General features: G+C 39.4%; 1 protein-coding gene across 2 annotated transcripts in view; it reads left to right on the top strand.

Annotated features, from left to right (window-relative positions):
- Window positions 1–270: 270 nt before the first annotated feature.
- Window positions 271–17,508, top strand: part of EYA3 (EYA transcriptional coactivator and phosphatase 3) — a 93,951-nt gene continuing 76,713 nt past the window's right edge. The window contains exon 1 of one of the 2 annotated variants that reach the window (XM_049618785.1): window positions 271–470. The gene's annotated coding sequence lies outside the window, so the exon portion shown is untranslated. The remainder of the gene's footprint in view (window positions 471–17,508) is intronic. The other variant, XM_049618786.1, reaches the window with a different exon arrangement.

Consider the following 17,508-nt stretch of genomic DNA (forward strand, 5'->3'; position numbering starts at 1 on the left):
GCATTTCTTCTTACGATCGCTTTAGGGAGGCAAGCATTACATGCATTCTAAAAGCCTTTCTAAAAATATGAAAGCGTTAAGTTTTTGTTTTTTTGTTTGTTTTTGTCGTGGTTGCTTGCGCCGCAGAAGCACCACCAGTTCCTCGGCGAAGCAAGAAATCAACCCCTCAGCCCTAAGCCCCTCCGAGGCGCGCGGTGGGGCGTAACCAGGGGCGGAGCTCCCGGAACGGCGGAGTGGGCGGGATCTAGGCGCCTCCCTGCCCCGCCCCGCCCCGTGAGGCCTGACACATGCGCCCAGAGGCTTCTGGTGGAAGGAGGTGTGGATTGTGAGGTGACCCTGGCCGCTGACTTCCGGTTCCTAGGGATGCGCATCCGGGTCACGCTAACGCCGCGGTTTCCTCCATCCGCTGGGTTCTGCTGTGGGTCTGGACCAGTACCCATGTCCTGCTCTGGGGCCTCTGCAACCTTAGGGTGAGTCACCGCCGCGACAGGGTCAGAGTGCGGCCGGTAGAGTACAGCCCGTACGGGGACGGGTCAAGAGTTCTGTCCCGGTCCCTGTGGGTGGGGGTTTTCTTTGCCTGTCCCTTGTCCCTGCAGTGCTTCCCTCACTTCAGCCCTTTCCCTCGCCGGCCTCGACTCTTTCACCTCCCCCTTAGCCTTGCTGGCCTCCGCGCACCTCTCGCCTCGCTGTTTTTCTCATCCCCCCGTTACAAGCCCGGGTTTCTTGCCTTTCGCCTCAGCGCTTCCCTCACCACTGCCTCTCGCTTTTTCCCTTGCTTCTCACGTTAGCACCTCCCGGGGTTCTCGCTGTTCTTTCCCGCAGCAGGACGGCCCACCTCCTCATTGTGCTTCCCCTCCTCCACTGCGAAACTGAGCTCGTCTCTCGAGGGTCCTAGGTCCGGCCCCCCAACTTCCGTCACCTTCGATCCCTGTCCCCTCCCGGGACTAGTAGGTGACATCTGTGCTTCGCCTGGGGTTCTCCCGCCTTTTCTTAGCTAGAGAAGGGCTTAGCCAAAGCCCCAGTGTCGGCCGATTCATCCGGCTTGGGGGAAGTTTTGCCTTGGGGCGTTGTGTTAGACTCTGGTAGCTTCCGTAGTTAGGGAACAACAAAGGCGTTCCCTTTTTCTTCGCTAGAGCACAGTTTGGGGGGCTCTCTCTGGAGCAGGCTAACAGGTGGCAGGCACACGGAACAGCTAGCGATTGGGCTTGTGTGGTCTTGTTAACTGACAAGCCATGAGGACGTGCTGTCATTTTTGTGTTTTCTGTCCCATGAGAGTGGATGTGCACAGCTGAGGCAAAAATGCGGACGATCAGCTCTGTGTTCTGCATGGGCTTTACTTACAAGGACAGGTGCTATGACAGAAGACAAGAGTGTCTTGGGAGATTTTTAGCCCCAGATTTACAAGCTCCTTGCCAGAAATTTTAGAGTTACTGAAACGTTTTCTGCCAAAGAGTGCACTCTAGTAGTTTCAGAGTACGTTTTCATTAATTGAACTCCGTGTGCAAATGTACCTTTATCTTTAACCTCTTACAGATGGTTTCTTCGTTTTTACCGTATTGACAAGTTTTCTGTTTTTCTTCCTGTTTCTTCATAAGCCAGACATTACACTACTTTATTACTTCGACTGTTCTTTTATTTTTTCCTTACTGTTTCCACCTTAGTCTTTTTTTTTTTTTTTAATGTTTATTTTTGAAAGACTGATAGAGTGCGAGCGGGGAGGGGCAGAGAGAGGGAGGGAGACACAGAATCCCAAGCAGGCTCCAGGCTCTGAGCTGTCAGCGCAGATGCCCACGGGGGCTCGAACTCACCACTGCCAGATCAAGGCCTGAGCGAAGTCTGACGCTTAACCAGCTGAGCCATCCGGGCGCCCCTCCACCTTAGTCTTAAAAACCATCGTTTTCTCATTTGAGAGTTAGGTTTCTCTTAAATTTTTAAAGTTTCTCTGATGGCTTTTAGTCACCTCCAAGATGAAGAGATTGGACTTAATAGGGGTTAGTGTCTCAGATTTTGTGATCCGAGGTATATTTTGAGACACAGCGTTGGATAATTTTTATTTTTGTTTTTCCAGTGTTTGTGGTGTATGTCTGGCATTTGATTGCAAATACTTTTATGTGATCTGCTTTTGAAATATAAATTGTGCTCTGAGATTTAGTATTTAAGTGAAGTGTCTGCTTCATGTTTGACTGGTGAGTTAGAGAAAAGTTTCTCTCATTATATGATGCATATACATACACAAGCATAGCATAGACCTTGCTCATTCCAGAATGGGGCTGCTCCCTTCAGCTATTTTTAGCAAGGCACTTTGGAGCTTGGCCATATTAGTCCTAGAAGCCACAGAGAAGGACCCTTTGGGTGGTTTTCAGTCCTTATCTAACTGCTGAGGGAAGCCCTTTGGAAAGCTCTTTACCCATACCTTCTCCCCAGCACCTACATTGGAAACTCCAGCTTCTGTTCAACCTGGGTCTCCTCATTTCACATCCTTAAAAACTAACCCCAGTGAGTATGGGCTGACTCCCTCTAACTGCTTCTTTACCTCTAAGTTTGTGGACTTTTATTTTTTTTTTTTATTTTTTTTTTTTAGCCATGGGCACTCCATAGATAGATTTATATTTGGATTGATGCAAGACCATCTTTCCACATTCTTCTGAACTTTCTATTTCTTGAGCATGTCTAAGTCTAAACTTAGATGGATTTCTACAGGTTACAGCTGGAGGGTTCTGTAGAGCTCAAACTTACCCTTTTATTTTACAAATAAGGAAATCAAGACTTAAAGAATTGGTGATTTTTCCAAGGTCAGTTTTTAGAAATACAGAAGTCTTGTACTCAGAGTCATGCACCCAGAGAAGTGGGTTTTAGTTCTCTCAAAGTTGTAGGCCAGAGAGCACAATGTAGTATTTAGTGGTTCATTTCTTCTTCTTTTTTTTTTTTTAAAGTTTATTTATTTGTTTTTGAGAGAGAGAGAGTACAGGGGAGGGGCAGAGAGAGAAGGAGGGAGAGAATCTCAAGTAGGCACTGTACTGGCAGCACAGAGTGGGACTCGAACTCACAAACTGAGATCATGACCTGATCCAAAGTCAGTTGGAAGCTTAACCTACTGAGCCACCCAGGCGCCCCTAGTGGTTCATTTCAATACATTTGTGCCATAGGAATGAATTCTAGGAGAAGGAATTTATGACAGATTTTTAAATTCAAGGCTGCCTTCAAGGATGGCCCCTAGAAAGAAACTGTTGTGCAGAAGTAAAAGTTGAAAAGTCTTAGGGAGTCTTTTTCTCTCTTTTCTGCTAAAATCATTTTAGCCCATTATGATATGAATGCTGCATAAAAGCCTTTACATGAACATCCTGTGGTCTCATTGGAGCATTTGTGTTCGTGCTCCTGTCTTCCTACCAAACACTAATAGACTTTCTAATTTCTGAAAAGTGTGCATGTCCTACCCAGCTTCCAAACAACAACAAAAATTATCACTAGAGACAGCTTAGTGTATGTGTTTGGAAAGCTCAGGAGAGGAATTGATGTCAGTTTTCCATAGAAATTTCTCCTTTAGTTTGGCAGTCTTATTTTGTAACCCTGAGGACTCCATTTAAAATAAATTTCTCATATTAGTTTATGCATACCAGGTTTTCTGTTTTTATTTGGTTCAATTATTTTTGATTATTTTTTGTCATTTTACTTGTTACTGTATGTTGTTTTACATATTTAAACTTTTATTCTTGAACCCTAGGATATGTTTTAAGGAAAATGCAGCTTTAAAAATATAAGAAACAAAGTACACCCACACCACATCCTTACCTTGTGGTGTGATGGTTTCTATGACCTACCTAAACCACTTCATAACTTCGTTCTTTTTGTTTTGCTTTCAGATAAAAGGCTGATAGAACTTCTTTTTCGGTAGTTGTCTAAGAGATTTTTGTGTTCTACATATAACAAGAAGATACCTTAACTTATGTGTATTTTAAATGGAGGAAGACTAGTTCAAAATAGTTAACGTAGAATAGTTCAACATAGAAATAATTCAAAGTGGGGCGCCTGGGTGGCTTAGATGGTTAAGCGTTGGACTCTTGATTTTGGCTCAGGTCATGATCTCATGGTTTGTGAGATTGAGCCCGGCTTTGGGCTTCGTGCTGACAGCACAGAGCCTGCTTGGGATTCTCTCCTCCCTCTCTTCCCCTCCCCTTGCTCTCCTGTGCATGCTCTTTTTCTCTCTCAAAATAAATAAACATTTTTTTAAAAAGTTCAAAATGCATTTAAGAATATTAGGAAAAGCTTATTCTTCCCCTGCATTCATTTATATTAGGGGGTTAATTATATTTGTAATAAAGTTGAAAATAGGTGGACTTTCTGCCAATTAACTTAAAAATACAGGTGTATGTTCTTATACAGAATATATGGCTTAAGCTACCAACTGCCTTATTATTAATATGTCTTATTGACAGAGAACATAAATAATGGAGCAGAAACCACATCATCATCTCAATATTTTTATTTGGTCCCATCAACCTAAGTCCTAAGGTATCTAATTATTAAATGTAAAAATAATTAGAGTATCTTCTTTATTTGTAGTATATTTAAAAACATATTTGAAATATGGACTTCATAAAATTTTATGTTTTTTTTTTTTTTTTCAACGTTTTTTTTTTTATTTATTTTTGAGACAGAGAGAGACAGAGCATGAACGGGGGAGGGGCAGAGAGAGAGGGAGACACAGAATCGGAAACAGGCTCCAGGCTCCGAGCCATCAGCCCAGAGCCCGACGCGGGGCTCGAACTCACGGACCGTGAGATCGTGACCTGGCTGAAGTCGGACGCTTAACCGACTGCGCCACCCAGGCGCCCCTAAAATTTTATGTTTTTAAGAAAACTTTACTGTTTTCTTCTTTTAAATATGTAGTTGTATTTTACCTTTTTTTTTTTTTTTTTTTTTAAGTAATTTCTATGCTCAATATAGGGCTTGAACTCATAACCCTGAGATTATCAAGAATCATATACTCCACCGACTGAGCTGGCCAGGTGCCCCATAGTAGTATTTTAAATCAAAAAAGGAAATGTATAAGTAGTCCTAACCTTTCAACATCCATTGAAATTGTAAAACTCATGATTTAAAACTTTTAACAAAATAGGAATAGAGGAAGCATACCTCAGTATAACAAAGACCATATGTGACAAACCCGTCACAAACATAGTCAACTGCTTTTTCTCTAAAATCAGGAACAAGACAAGGATGTCCATTCTCACCATTTTTATTCAACATAGTATTGAAGTCCTAGCCACAGCAATTGGGCAGAAAAAGGAAAAGAAAATGTATCCAAGTTAGTAAGGGAATAAGTTAAACTGTTACTGTTTGCAAGTGACCTAATTCTACCTGTAGAAAACCTAAAGTCTCCACAAAAAACTGTTACAATTAATGGATTAAGTAAATTTGCAAGATAAAATATCAGTATACAAAAATCTGTTGCATTTCTACACACTGATAATGAACTATCAAAAAAGAGTAACTGAGGGGCTCCTGGGTGGCTCAGTTGGTTGGGCTTCTGACTTTGGCTCAGGTCATGATCTTGCAGTCCATGAGTTCGAGCCCTGCATCGGGCTCTGTGTTGACAGCTCAGAGCCTAGAGCCTGCTTCAGATTCTGTGTCTCCCTCTTTCTCTGCCTCTCCCCTGCTCACACTCTGTCTCTCTCTCTCTCTCTCAAAAAAAAAAAAGATTAAAAAAAGAAGAAGAAGAACTGAGAAAACAATCCCATTTACAATGGCATCAAAAATAATAAAATGTCTAGGAGTAAATTTAACCAAGGAGGTGAAATACCTGTACACAGAAAACTGTAAGACATTGATTAAAAAACTGAAGATGTAGGATGTAGGGGTGCCTGGGTGGCTCAGTCAGTTAAGTGTCCGACTTCGGCTTGAGTCATGATCTCACGTTTTGTGAGTTCGAGCCCCACGTCGGGCTCTGTGCTGACAGCTCAGAGCCTGGAGCCTGCTTTGGATTCTGTGTCTCCCTCTCTCTCTCTGCCCCTTCCCCGCTTATGCTCTGTCTCTTTGTGTCTCTTAAAAAATAAATAAAGATTAAAAAAAATTTTTTTTTAATAAAAAATAAAAAAACTGAAGATGTCATAAATAAATGGAAAGATAGTCCATGCTCATATACTGGAAGAACTAATATTGTTACAATGTCCATACTACCCAAAGTAATCTACAGATTCCAGTGGCATTTTTCATAGAACTGGAACAAATGATTCCAAAATTTGGGTGGAAAAATTAAAAAAACAAAACAAAAAGAAAAATAAAAAAATAGTACTTAATATCTTACAGATCTTACTACCGATTGTGCTGGATGCACTTTAACTTATCAGCTTGGTTAATATTTGTATATTTCTTTTAGCAAGTTTCTTTTGGGTACCTACTATGTACAGTTTTAGTAATACGTATATAGGCTGTTCATGTGAACTAGGTAGCATTATACATAAGGCTGGCGTTTACACTTAAATCCTGAATTTGGTTTTCTTTGTACATATTTGAATTAAACCATAAGATTTAACATAACCTGTATCACCAAGGTGTAGAAAAAAAAGAAGAAAATAGAATTAAAATAAGCTTAATCCTAAGAAAATGTCACTTCTCAGTGACAATTGTATATGATTTTTTTAAGCTAGATTTTGTGATTTTCTATTGTTTTCAAAACAGTGATTTCTCATCATTATTTTATTTTAAGGTTCTTACATTAATTTGCATCACTGTTTAAAATTATATTGTTTTTTTATAGGTACAATTAAATAAATTTCATTTGGGAAACTTTCGCAACTGAACTGTAAAAATCTGTATTGGTAAAACAGTAAAAAATAAAAGCAGCTTTATATAGCGCTTACTATGTGCCAGGAACTACTCTGAGTGGTTTACATACATGAACTCCTTAAGCTGTACAACACTGTGAAGTAAATACTGTTCTTATCTCCATTTTACCAATGAGGAAACCAAGGCATGGAAGTTATATAACTTGCCCAAAGTAACACAGCTAGTTAGCCAGAGAGCTGGATTTGAACTTAATTTTTCTGGCTTTAGAGTTCATGACCTTTTTGTACAGCGTTTTACTAATTTAGTGATTTCTTCCTTTGTAGGTTAAGGTTAAAAATCCAGTTTGCCGGAAACTGTTATCAGAGGACCACTTTGGGCTTGGGAACCTTAGAGAGGAGTTTTACATGGGCTGGCCTAAGGCAAATTGCAAACCCTTTTACCACCTGTGTTTCTTAGATGGCAAAAATCATGTATTATAAAAGGAAAGCAGGACCATATCTTTCCCTCTTTAAAAAATTATTGTGTGGAAGTTGGTTACTTTTGAGTTATTTGGAGAAAAGGTAGCATATTTAGTAAAATGTATTCTATATTACTAAAATGTCTTCCTCTTTTTATTTTTTTAATGTTTATTATTTTTGAGAGAGAGAGTGAGAGAGACAGAGCGTGAGCGGGAGAGGGGCAGAGAAAGAGGGAGACAAAGAATCAGAAGCAGGTTCCAGGCTGAGCTGTCAGTGGGGTTTGAGCACACAAGCCATGAGATGATGAGTTGAGCTGAAGTCCGATGCTTAACTGACTGAACCACCCAGGCGCCCCTAAAATGTCCTACCTCTTGATCTTACTATACTTCCTTTCTTTGATCTGCAGAGTATTAAATTTATGTAATAGTCTTAAACTCGAAATCTTAATGTGTCCACTATGAATTTAACAACTTTGAAATATGAAATAGAAAACAAACAGATTTCTGATTTACTGAGTAGTAAATTTGGAAAAGTTGGAAATTTGTGCAAAATTAAGTACTTCCATTTCCTTAGGACTGTTGAGATTAATATATTTAAATTAGCGTTTTTAGTTTTTCTTAGAAAAGAGGAGTGTTTTTAGTTTGACTTAGAAACGAGGAGAACTTTCACAAACCATTTCCTTTATAAATTAAAAAATGCATGTAGTCATTTAGAATATTACTGATTATATTAATATTACTTCTTTTGTGCTTTTATTATTCCCAAATGTAAAAATTCTTGTTGCATCTCTAAAGGAAGGAGATGATTTTATATCATTTGAAGTGTAGTTTAATTAATGTAGGAGTCTGGGACTGAGATATGAGAAGTTACTTTTCTGAGTTTTTGAAACAATTGAGAATCATGGAACCTGGTTAGCAGAAGAAAACTATAGTTATTTCTGGTAAGAAGTGACACTTGGTTAGGGATACTAATTTTATTTCTTATATATTAACTCCTTTTATTAATTCAGACATTAATTCAGTACACCATTTTTCATAGTAGCTTTTGTCTTGATTTTTTTTTCTTTTTGGTGGGAAAAATATGGATCTGAGAAGCTTTGCTATGATGATTTAGAATATTCCTTATTTTGGTTTAAACATTTAATTTTTGTTTCAGAAGCAATTCTTTTTTTATATATGGGTTTGATAATTAGTTTATCTCCTAAAATTTCAATAGTTTTTTTTTTCACCTGAAATTTAATAATGTAGCAATTACTGAATTTAGGAAAATTGTTTCTGCTAGCAGCACTGTTGCTATGGGAATAAATTAGAATGATTAGCTCTTAGGTAGAATTGAACTTTATTCTTAAGTTTCCATAGTAGTTGAAAAAGATTTAGGTCAGTTTCACCTGTTGTTCCTCCTTTTTTCAAAATAAGAGGGAATTTTATTTTTTATTAAAAAAAATTTTTTTAATGTTTATTTATTTTTGAGAGAGACAGAGACAGAGTGTGGACAGGGGAGGGCCAGAGAGAGGGAGACACAGAATCTGAAACAGGCTCCAGGCTCTGAGCTGTCAGCCCAGAGCCCGATGCTGAGCTCGAACTCACAAGCCATGAGATCATGACCTGAGCTGAAATCGGACGCTTAACCGACTGAGCTACCCAGGCGCCCCTAAAATAAGAGGGAATTTTAATTTAACACAATAATGTTAATTTTTTCCTACTAGATTGATAATATTAATATGGCAGTTTCACTCTTTGTCGACAGCATAATCCAAAATGTGTATATGATTTGTTTTTTTAGAAAATTTCAGAATTTAGAGAACATTTTAGGGTAAAAAGTAGTATATACCTGTCTTATTAAAAAACATTCTCCAGGACGCATCTGGGTAGCTTAGTCGGTTGAATGTCCGACTTGAGCTCAGGTCATGATCTCAAGGTTCTTGGGTTCGAGGCCTGTGTCAGGCTCTGTGCTGACAGCTCAGACCTGGATCCTGCTTCAGATTTTGTGTCTCCCTCTCTCTCTCTGCCCTTCCCTTGCTCACGCTCTGTCTCTCTCTTGTCTCTCAAAAAATAAACGTTAAAAAAAAAACCACATTCTCCAGGAATCACTGTGTTATTACTTCACTGAATTTTTCAAATCTACTTTTCCCTTTTACCAAATCTTTGCTGTAGGTTGGGAAGCAGCTATCAGATAACTGATGAATAAGTGTTCTTGAGATTGGGAATGAGAGCTTTTGCAAAGAGTATAAGCCATCTCTAATATTGGTGTGGCATTTATTTTTTTTTTTTAACGTTTATTTATTTTTGAGACAGAGAGAGACAGAGCATGAACGGGGGAGGATCAGAGAGAGGGAGACACAGAATCTGAAACAGGCTCCAGGATCTGAGTTGTCAGCACAGACCCCAACGCGGGGCTCGAACTCACAAACTGCAAGATCATGACCTGAGCCGAAGTCGGCCGCTTAACCGACTGAGCCACCCAGGCGCCCCTGGTGTGGCATTTAATAACTAGATGAACTGAAATGTTTGCTTTATCTCATTCCTGTGTATCTCCTGTTAGTATATATTTATTTAGTGTTGGCACCTCACATTCTGTGAAACTTGTTTATTTGGAGTAACTGTTAAACTATTGATTCTTATAGATGGTTTTCTTCTCCTTTTTAAATTCTTTTTCAGAGTAAAGGGTTGCCTTTAAAAACCTAATTAAGAGTTGGTTGCACATCCCAACCAACTTTTGGTTTAGACTCCGGCTCTTGGTTTAGACTGTGGTCATGATCCCAGGGTTGTGGGATCCAGCCCTGAGTTTGGCTCTGCGGCTCTGCACTGAGTGTGGACCCTGCTTAAGATTTTCTTTTTCTCCCTCTGCCCCTTCCACCTCTCGTGCTCTCTTTCTCTCTCTCTAAAATAAACAAAATGAAAAAAAAATTTTTTTTTTAACTAAGAGAACCACCAAAACTCTGAATGTTATTTCCTGTGTAGTTTGAAGTGGATATTTTCCTCCTTGACTGGTCAGTTTTTTATATTCTGATAAAGTGCCTTTCAAATTTTTTTGATCATGACCCACTATAACATGCATTTTTTCATTGTTACCCAGTACTTACACACGTATGTATACAGTATCCTGTACTTACACATGTATATGTACATATTAATGTTTAAAATTGAAACAGAAGTTTTGTGGAACAATATTATCTTTACTACTGGTGATACATTGTAATATTTTCTGTTCTATTTTGCTTTATTGTATTTCATTAAAAACTGTTAGTCTTCACTAAGTTAATAAGACAACATTAATGGATTATACCTGGAGTTTGAAAAATTTGAATGACTGCTAGATTTTTTTCTAATATTGTTTTTTGGAATTGAAAATGTTTGGGTTTGTTAGTTTTTTTTTCTCTGAAATGTATCTTGATTCTGTTAAGCTTTTAATCTAAATAACTGCAGAACATTTGAGAGGGAGACCCTATTGCCCTGATTGTCATTGCTGTCATCTCTGTTCTTTACTGTGGTTAGGCACATCATTTTATTTATTTATTTATTTTTTTAATTTTTTTTTTTTAACATTTATTTATTTTTGAGACAGAGACAGAGCATGAACGGGGGAGGGTCAGAGAGAGAGGGAGACACAGAATCGGAAACAGGCTCCAGGCTCCGAGCCATCAGCCCAGAGCCTGACGCGGGGCTCGAACTCACAGACCGCGAGATCGTGACCTGACTGAAGTCGGACGCTTAACCGACTGCGCCACCCAGGCGCCCCTGGGCACATCATTTTAAAGACTGCAATAATATAGAATCATGAGGTTGAAAACACTTGGTCACATGCAGAGCTTCCATCATGAGAATCATTTGCTAGGTCCCATCTTATAGTCAAAAGTTGAAGTTGATGAAGTTGCGTTTTGCGAACTTTGCTTCTGCTCTTAACAACTAGTCCAAAGGTTACAAAGCTGTTTTATTCTACTTTCTTCTGGCCCCAATCTAGTCTTTGTAAACCAGAAAAGAGAACTGAGCAGTGAAGCAGTGTCTCTTGTATATATGGTCAGGTGAAAGTAACATGGTTGAAGAGTGGACTGCATGTATGTATTGTCCCGACTCCTTTTCTGTAATCATAAAGGGGGAAAGGTAGTAGAGATATCAGCAGTTCCTAGCATATCATAGCCATTAGAGTGAGCAGGGTCAGCAACATACTCTACTGTTTTTATCATCGCCTCCTCCTAACACTTAATGAACACTTACTATGTTCCAGGCACTGTGTAAAGCACTTCACTTTATTAACTCATATTCACTTGGGAGGCCTGGGAGAACAAAAATGAGAGAGGATAAAGAAGGAAACTTGCCTTAGTATCTTCTCATTATCTGGCTTGGGAATAGCATGACATAGCATAGATTTTTAGCTTGGTCAGCTTTTTAAAGTCATCAGTCCTGTCTGTGATGTTTCATATTGAATGGCACATAGCTGTGGTTTGAAACCTCAGGCTTTGAAGCTTGGCTGCCTGGGCTTGAATTCCAGGTTGGTGACTTACTAGGTAAATACCCTGGCCAAGTTACTCTCTGCACTTTTTCTTATCTCTAAAATGGTAATAATAATCAATAGCACCTATCTTACAGACTTACTGAGAGGATTAAATGAATTATACATGTAACGTACTTAGAACAGGGTCTGACCCATAAAAAACATTCCATAAATGTTAGCTATTAATAACTCACAACTCACAGTTGGATCTCCTGAAAGTATTTGTGACCATGATGAGTTCTGTGTACTTGCTAAGTAACAGGATGTGATTGACATTCGATGTTTTATTGTCCAGGAGCTTAAAAACCACTTTCCTTGCAAAGGACTTATAGGGAAAGTTCTCGTGTAGGGTATGTGGAATCAAGCCAAGTGACAAAAGCAAAACTACAGGTCCAACTTGTTAATCTCTCATGGGAATCTCTTGCTATTTGGGCCTTATCCTTAATAATTTTAGTATTTTTCCCTTTGAAAAACTAAGAGCAACTAGTGAATGAGTTGACTTTCACTCAAGACCAGATTTCCCTCCTGAATTTGTCTTATGTCTAAGATATTTATTTATTTAATTTTTCTTCAGCAAACAGCTTTGTCATGTTTACTATGGTGCCAGGCACTATTCTGAGAGCTTCACAAATATTAACTCATTTAAACCTTATGACAAAGATAATATATTATTATTATTATCCCCATTTTACAGATGAGGTAACTGAGGCACAGGAAAGTTGAATAATTAAACTCCCACAGCACTCATCAGTGCAGAGCTGGTATTTGAACCTAAGTAGTCTGGCTCCAGAGTCAGTGTTCTAAGCTTGCCAAACTTGCCTCCGACAGAGGTGAATTAGGTTGAAAATTGTAAAATAACAAGTGTTAAAACTTCACTGTCATTCTGAAACTAATACAACACTGTATGTTAACTACACTGGAATTAAAAATTTTTTAATATGAAAAAAGAAACCTTTACTATTCCTCATTCTGTGCTGAAATGACAGCACTGAATTTTTGGCTCATGGATTCTTGAAGGAGTAAATAAGTTTGGAGAAATAAAACATTGATCAAAGAACCTAACTTAGATTTTATAGTTCTTACAGGTAAGGACATACATTTCAAAAGACTTAGTTCTGTTAGTATGGTGTAAGATAAATTTTATCTGAATAATGGAGAGCTAATTGATGTATAAACGTGGTATACAGATTTATAGAATGATATATAGAGTTTTGACTTGTGAATTTTGATGAAGTAGGGTACAAATTTTTCTATGTAAGTGGAAGCAATACATAGGATATTCATGTTGGTATAAACCATGTATCAGTCTGTAGCACCTGCAGAAAAAAGTTGTGATTCTCTTAGTTAACTTCACAGATTTAAGAGAGGATGAAGATAAAATTTGGGGGGTTTTGAGTTCCGTGGAGTCTGGTTCTCTATACATTAAATTCTTAGGTTTGTGACTGACAAGTTACTAAAATCTAGGAGAGTTGGAAGGAACGTAGTAGAACGTTGGATTATTATTAAACTCACTTTGACAAATCTAATTCAGATGAACTCATTCCTTTTCAATACTTTTTACCCTGGTTTTGGAATTTTTCCTATAGAACACATCTCCCTATTTTATTGGAAGCTTAGGGGGAAAAGTTTTTGTTAATTTTAATTAAATATTTGATTTTAATATTTTAGTTTTTATTGTTTAGAGAGGGAGAGAAAGAGAATCTTTTTTTTTTTTTTTTTACTGTTTATTTTTAAGAGAGACACAACACAAATGGGGAGGGGCACAGAGAGAGAGAGAGAGAGAGAGAGAGAGAGGGAGACAGACACAGAATCCAAAGCAGGCTCCAGGCTCCGAGCTATCAGCACAGAGCCTGATGTGGGGCTCGAACTCATGAACTGTGAGATCATGACCTGAGCCGAAGTCAGGTGCTTAACCAACTGAGCCACCCAGGTGCCCCAGAGAATCTTTTTTTTTTTTTTTTTTAATGTTTATTTATTTTTGAGAGGGGTGGGGTGGGGAGGGGCAGAGAGAAGGAGACACAGAATCCGAAGCAGGCTCCAGGCTCTGAGCTGTCAGCACAGAGCCCGACACGGGGCTCGAACCCACGAACCGTGAGATCATGACCTGAGCCAAAGTTGGTCGGATGCTCAACTGACTGAGCCACCCACGTGCCCTGAGAGAGAGAATTGTAAGCAGGCTCTATGCTCAGTGCAGAGCTCAGTGACCTTGGGATCATGACCCAAGCCAAAACCAAGAGGTAGATGCTCAACCGGCTGAGCCACCCTGATGCCCCAAAGATTGTTTTATAGACAACTTCAAAGGATGATTTTCTGAGAAATAATATTAGAAATCATAAGAACAATTCTTCTTAGAGAATCTCTTCCCAATAAAGTGTTTTGTTTCTGTTAAGAATTTGGTACAGACTAAATGAATTAAAAAAAATTCTCAGTAAGTTCAGATAAGTATTCTATTAAGTGTAAAGTTACTATAAATATTCCTACAGCTGACAATACCATGATATGTTGGTCAGGCATACCTCCCAAATAAAGTAACCAGAAGAATTCCCGATTTTACCACAGTCACTTGGCTGGGCTGTTTATTTATGGAGGGAGTTCACCAACATGGTGATGGCTTTTGTCTATCCACAGACAGTTCAGCCTGGAAGATGTAGTTGGTTGCAATTTTTTTGGCCACAGAAATGTGATTTGTGCTGATGCCTGAATTGTGAGAGCTAAAGGGCTCTCTTAGGGTCACTTAAAAGAGATCCTGGGGCTCCTGAGTGGCTCAGTTGGTTGAGTGTCTGACTCTTGATTTTGTCTCAGGTCATGATCACAGAGTCGTGGGATGGAGCCCCACGTTGGGCTCTGCACTGAGTGTGGAGCCTTCTTGAGATTCTGTCTCTCCCTCTGCCCCTCTCCCCAGCTCGTGTGTGCTCTCTTGCTGTCTCTAAAGTAAATAAATAGAGCTTTAAGGGAGATCACTGAGTATAGGTCTGCTGGATATTTGTGTCTACTTCAGGAGGACTCTTGAGTATGAAGGACTCTGAGTAATATGTTAGATATGTTAGATGTTTTAGTATATCAAGAAAGGTTACCATCAGTTGATGAGACTTTCAAATTTCTGAAAGATGAGAAACAAGGAGATTGGATCAATAGAGACCAGGAGAAGAAATCACAGATGAAAGTATATGTAGAAGTTTTAGAAACGTACCAGATTCAAGTAAACAATTATGAAGAAATGAAGGGTGCCTGGAGCTTAAATCAGTGTTCTGGCCCTTGCTCTTGATTTTGAGCATCTGGTGTTTGTCCCCTGGATAAAGCCTGGAGAAATGCTTTCCAGACACATTGAATGGTCTGCCTGAGGAGGGCAAGTATATCCATATGGTCTATTCTCCCCATGGTGTTTAGTGTTTATTAATCAAATTATGTAATTCTTTTTTCTTTTTAATTTTCAAAAAATCTTTATTTTTGAGAGAGAGAGAGGGGGAGAGAGAGTGCGAGCAGGGGAGAGGCAGAGAGAGAGGGAGACACAATATGAAGCAGGCTGCAGGCTCCAAGCTGTCGGCACAGAGCCTGAGGCCGGGCTCAAACTCACGAAACACGAGTTCGTGGCCTGAGCCGAAGTCGGATGCTTAACTGACTGAGCCACCAGGTACCCCTCAAATTATGTCATTGTTTTGCTTGAAGCACTCATTGCGTTCCCAAACTCCGTATCATGTGTTACAAGGCTGTGTGTCATCTGGCCCTTGCCTGCATCTGAGTCTTCTTTTCCAACCACTCATTCACTTGCTAACATTGGCCTTTTTGCCATTTCTCAACATGCCCAGATGTCATCCTTTCAGTTTCTTTACACTTGTTTTCCTTCTGAAACCTCTTCCTTTGCATCTTCTTATAACTCCATCCTTTTCATTATTAACATTTCTGCTGAAATGTTACCATCTCACAGAAATTATCACCCTATCTGAAATAGCTCCCCTGTAGTCACTCTCTATTCTTTGTGCTATTTTCCATGGTACTTATTGCTTTGTGAAATCATATTACCTTATTATTTGTTCATCTTTCTATTAGAATATAAGTTCCTTGGGGCACCTGGATGACTCAGTCGGTTAAGCGTCCAACTTTGGTTCAGGTCATGATCTCACAGTTTGTGAGTTCGAGCCCCGTGTCAGGCTCTGTGCTGACAGCTTACAGCCTGGAGGCTGCTTCAGATTCTTTGTCTCCTGTCTCTCTGCCCTTTCCCTGCTCGTGCTCTGTCTCTTTCACAGAAATAAAATAAACATTAAAAAAAAAAAAAAAAAGGAGTTTCTCAATTAAAATGCAGGATGTCGGCAGTCATGGCAGAGGAAGAACCTCTGGAAATACTTTATAAAAACAATGAGGACACTGGCAGACATAGTCAAAATCAACTGTTTCAGAACTCTGAACATTAACCATAGGCTTGTAGCAAACTAGGAACATTTATTCAAGAAAAATGGCCAAATCTCAAGAACACCGTGAACTTTGTAATGTTTTAACTTGCCCAGGTGCCGTCCTCTCTCCAGTTCCACAGTAGCTTTGAAAACCAACAGTCCCTAATCATGGTGAAAACTAGCAGCCCAGAAGCCAATTGGAAGCTACAGACCAAGACTGGAGCTTTTTCAAAGCCCTGTTCCAGAGAATTGTCATTATTTGACTTGCTATTATTTGTTATTAATTGACCTGTCTGGTCGTTCCTTAAAAGACCTCATTTGCAAACTTGCATATATTTGACCAGACTTGGAGCCTTTTCTGCCCAGGGTATTCATTGAAAACAGTTAGAGGCAATTGAACATCTCAGCTGCCTATGGTAGTGAGTAACGGTTGGGGCAAACAGACTAACCAAAAAGCTTAAAAGGAAAAGCTGGGGAGTAGATGTCCATAGGGGATTTGTAAAGCTTTGATATATTCCTGGGAATCAAGAAGGCTGTGCCCATATGTTGAGCTGTGTGCATCTTTAGAAAGGACCTGAGAAGGCCCTAAGTTCTTAGTTCTAGTTCATGTTGAGGCTCTGTGCCAACGGATAGTGAAGGCTAAGGAAAAATTGTAAACTGGCTTAGTGTTAAAAGTGTGCCCTAATACATATACAGAGCCCATCCATGAAGACTGGGAGATTTACTGGTTCCAGGAGTCTAAGGAAATCTCTGTCTAATCATTAGCTGACCATTAAACTAACATCAGAGACTTCAGTGGCCACATGGGACAAAGAATCCAGACTCTGTGAAATTAGTTTCTCTATTTCCTTGTCCTATTTTATATTTCTTACCACTGCTTGAATAATAATTTACTTTTTATCTGTCTCTTACCAGTTAGAATATAAACATACTAAGAGCAGGGAGTCTTTGTGCACAGTTCTTTATCTCCAGTGCCTAGAATAATGCCTAGTACATAAAATATTTATTTTTTTATTTTAAAAAAAAAATTTTTTTTTCAACGTTTTTTATTTATTTTTGGGACAGAGAGAGACAGAGCATGAATGGGGGAGGGGCAGAGAGAGAGGGAGACACAGAATCGGAAACAGGCTCCAGGCTCCGAGCCATCAGCCCAGAGCCTGACGCAGGGCTCGAACTCACGGACCGCGAGATCGTGACCTGGCTGAAGTCGGACGCTTAACCGACTGCGCCACCCAGGCGCCCCAAAATATTTATTTTTTTAAAGTAAGCCCTGCACCTATTGTGGGGCTTAACTTGCAACTCCCAGATCAAGAGTCACATATTCTACCAACTGAGCCAGCCAGGTGCCCCTAAAATATTTCTTGAAATGATGAGAAAATGGATGA

This window comes from Panthera uncia (genome assembly GCF_023721935.1).
Source record: "Panthera uncia isolate 11264 chromosome C1 unlocalized genomic scaffold, Puncia_PCG_1.0 HiC_scaffold_4, whole genome shotgun sequence".
In the NCBI taxonomy this organism is placed as follows: domain Eukaryota; kingdom Metazoa; phylum Chordata; class Mammalia; order Carnivora; family Felidae; genus Panthera; species Panthera uncia.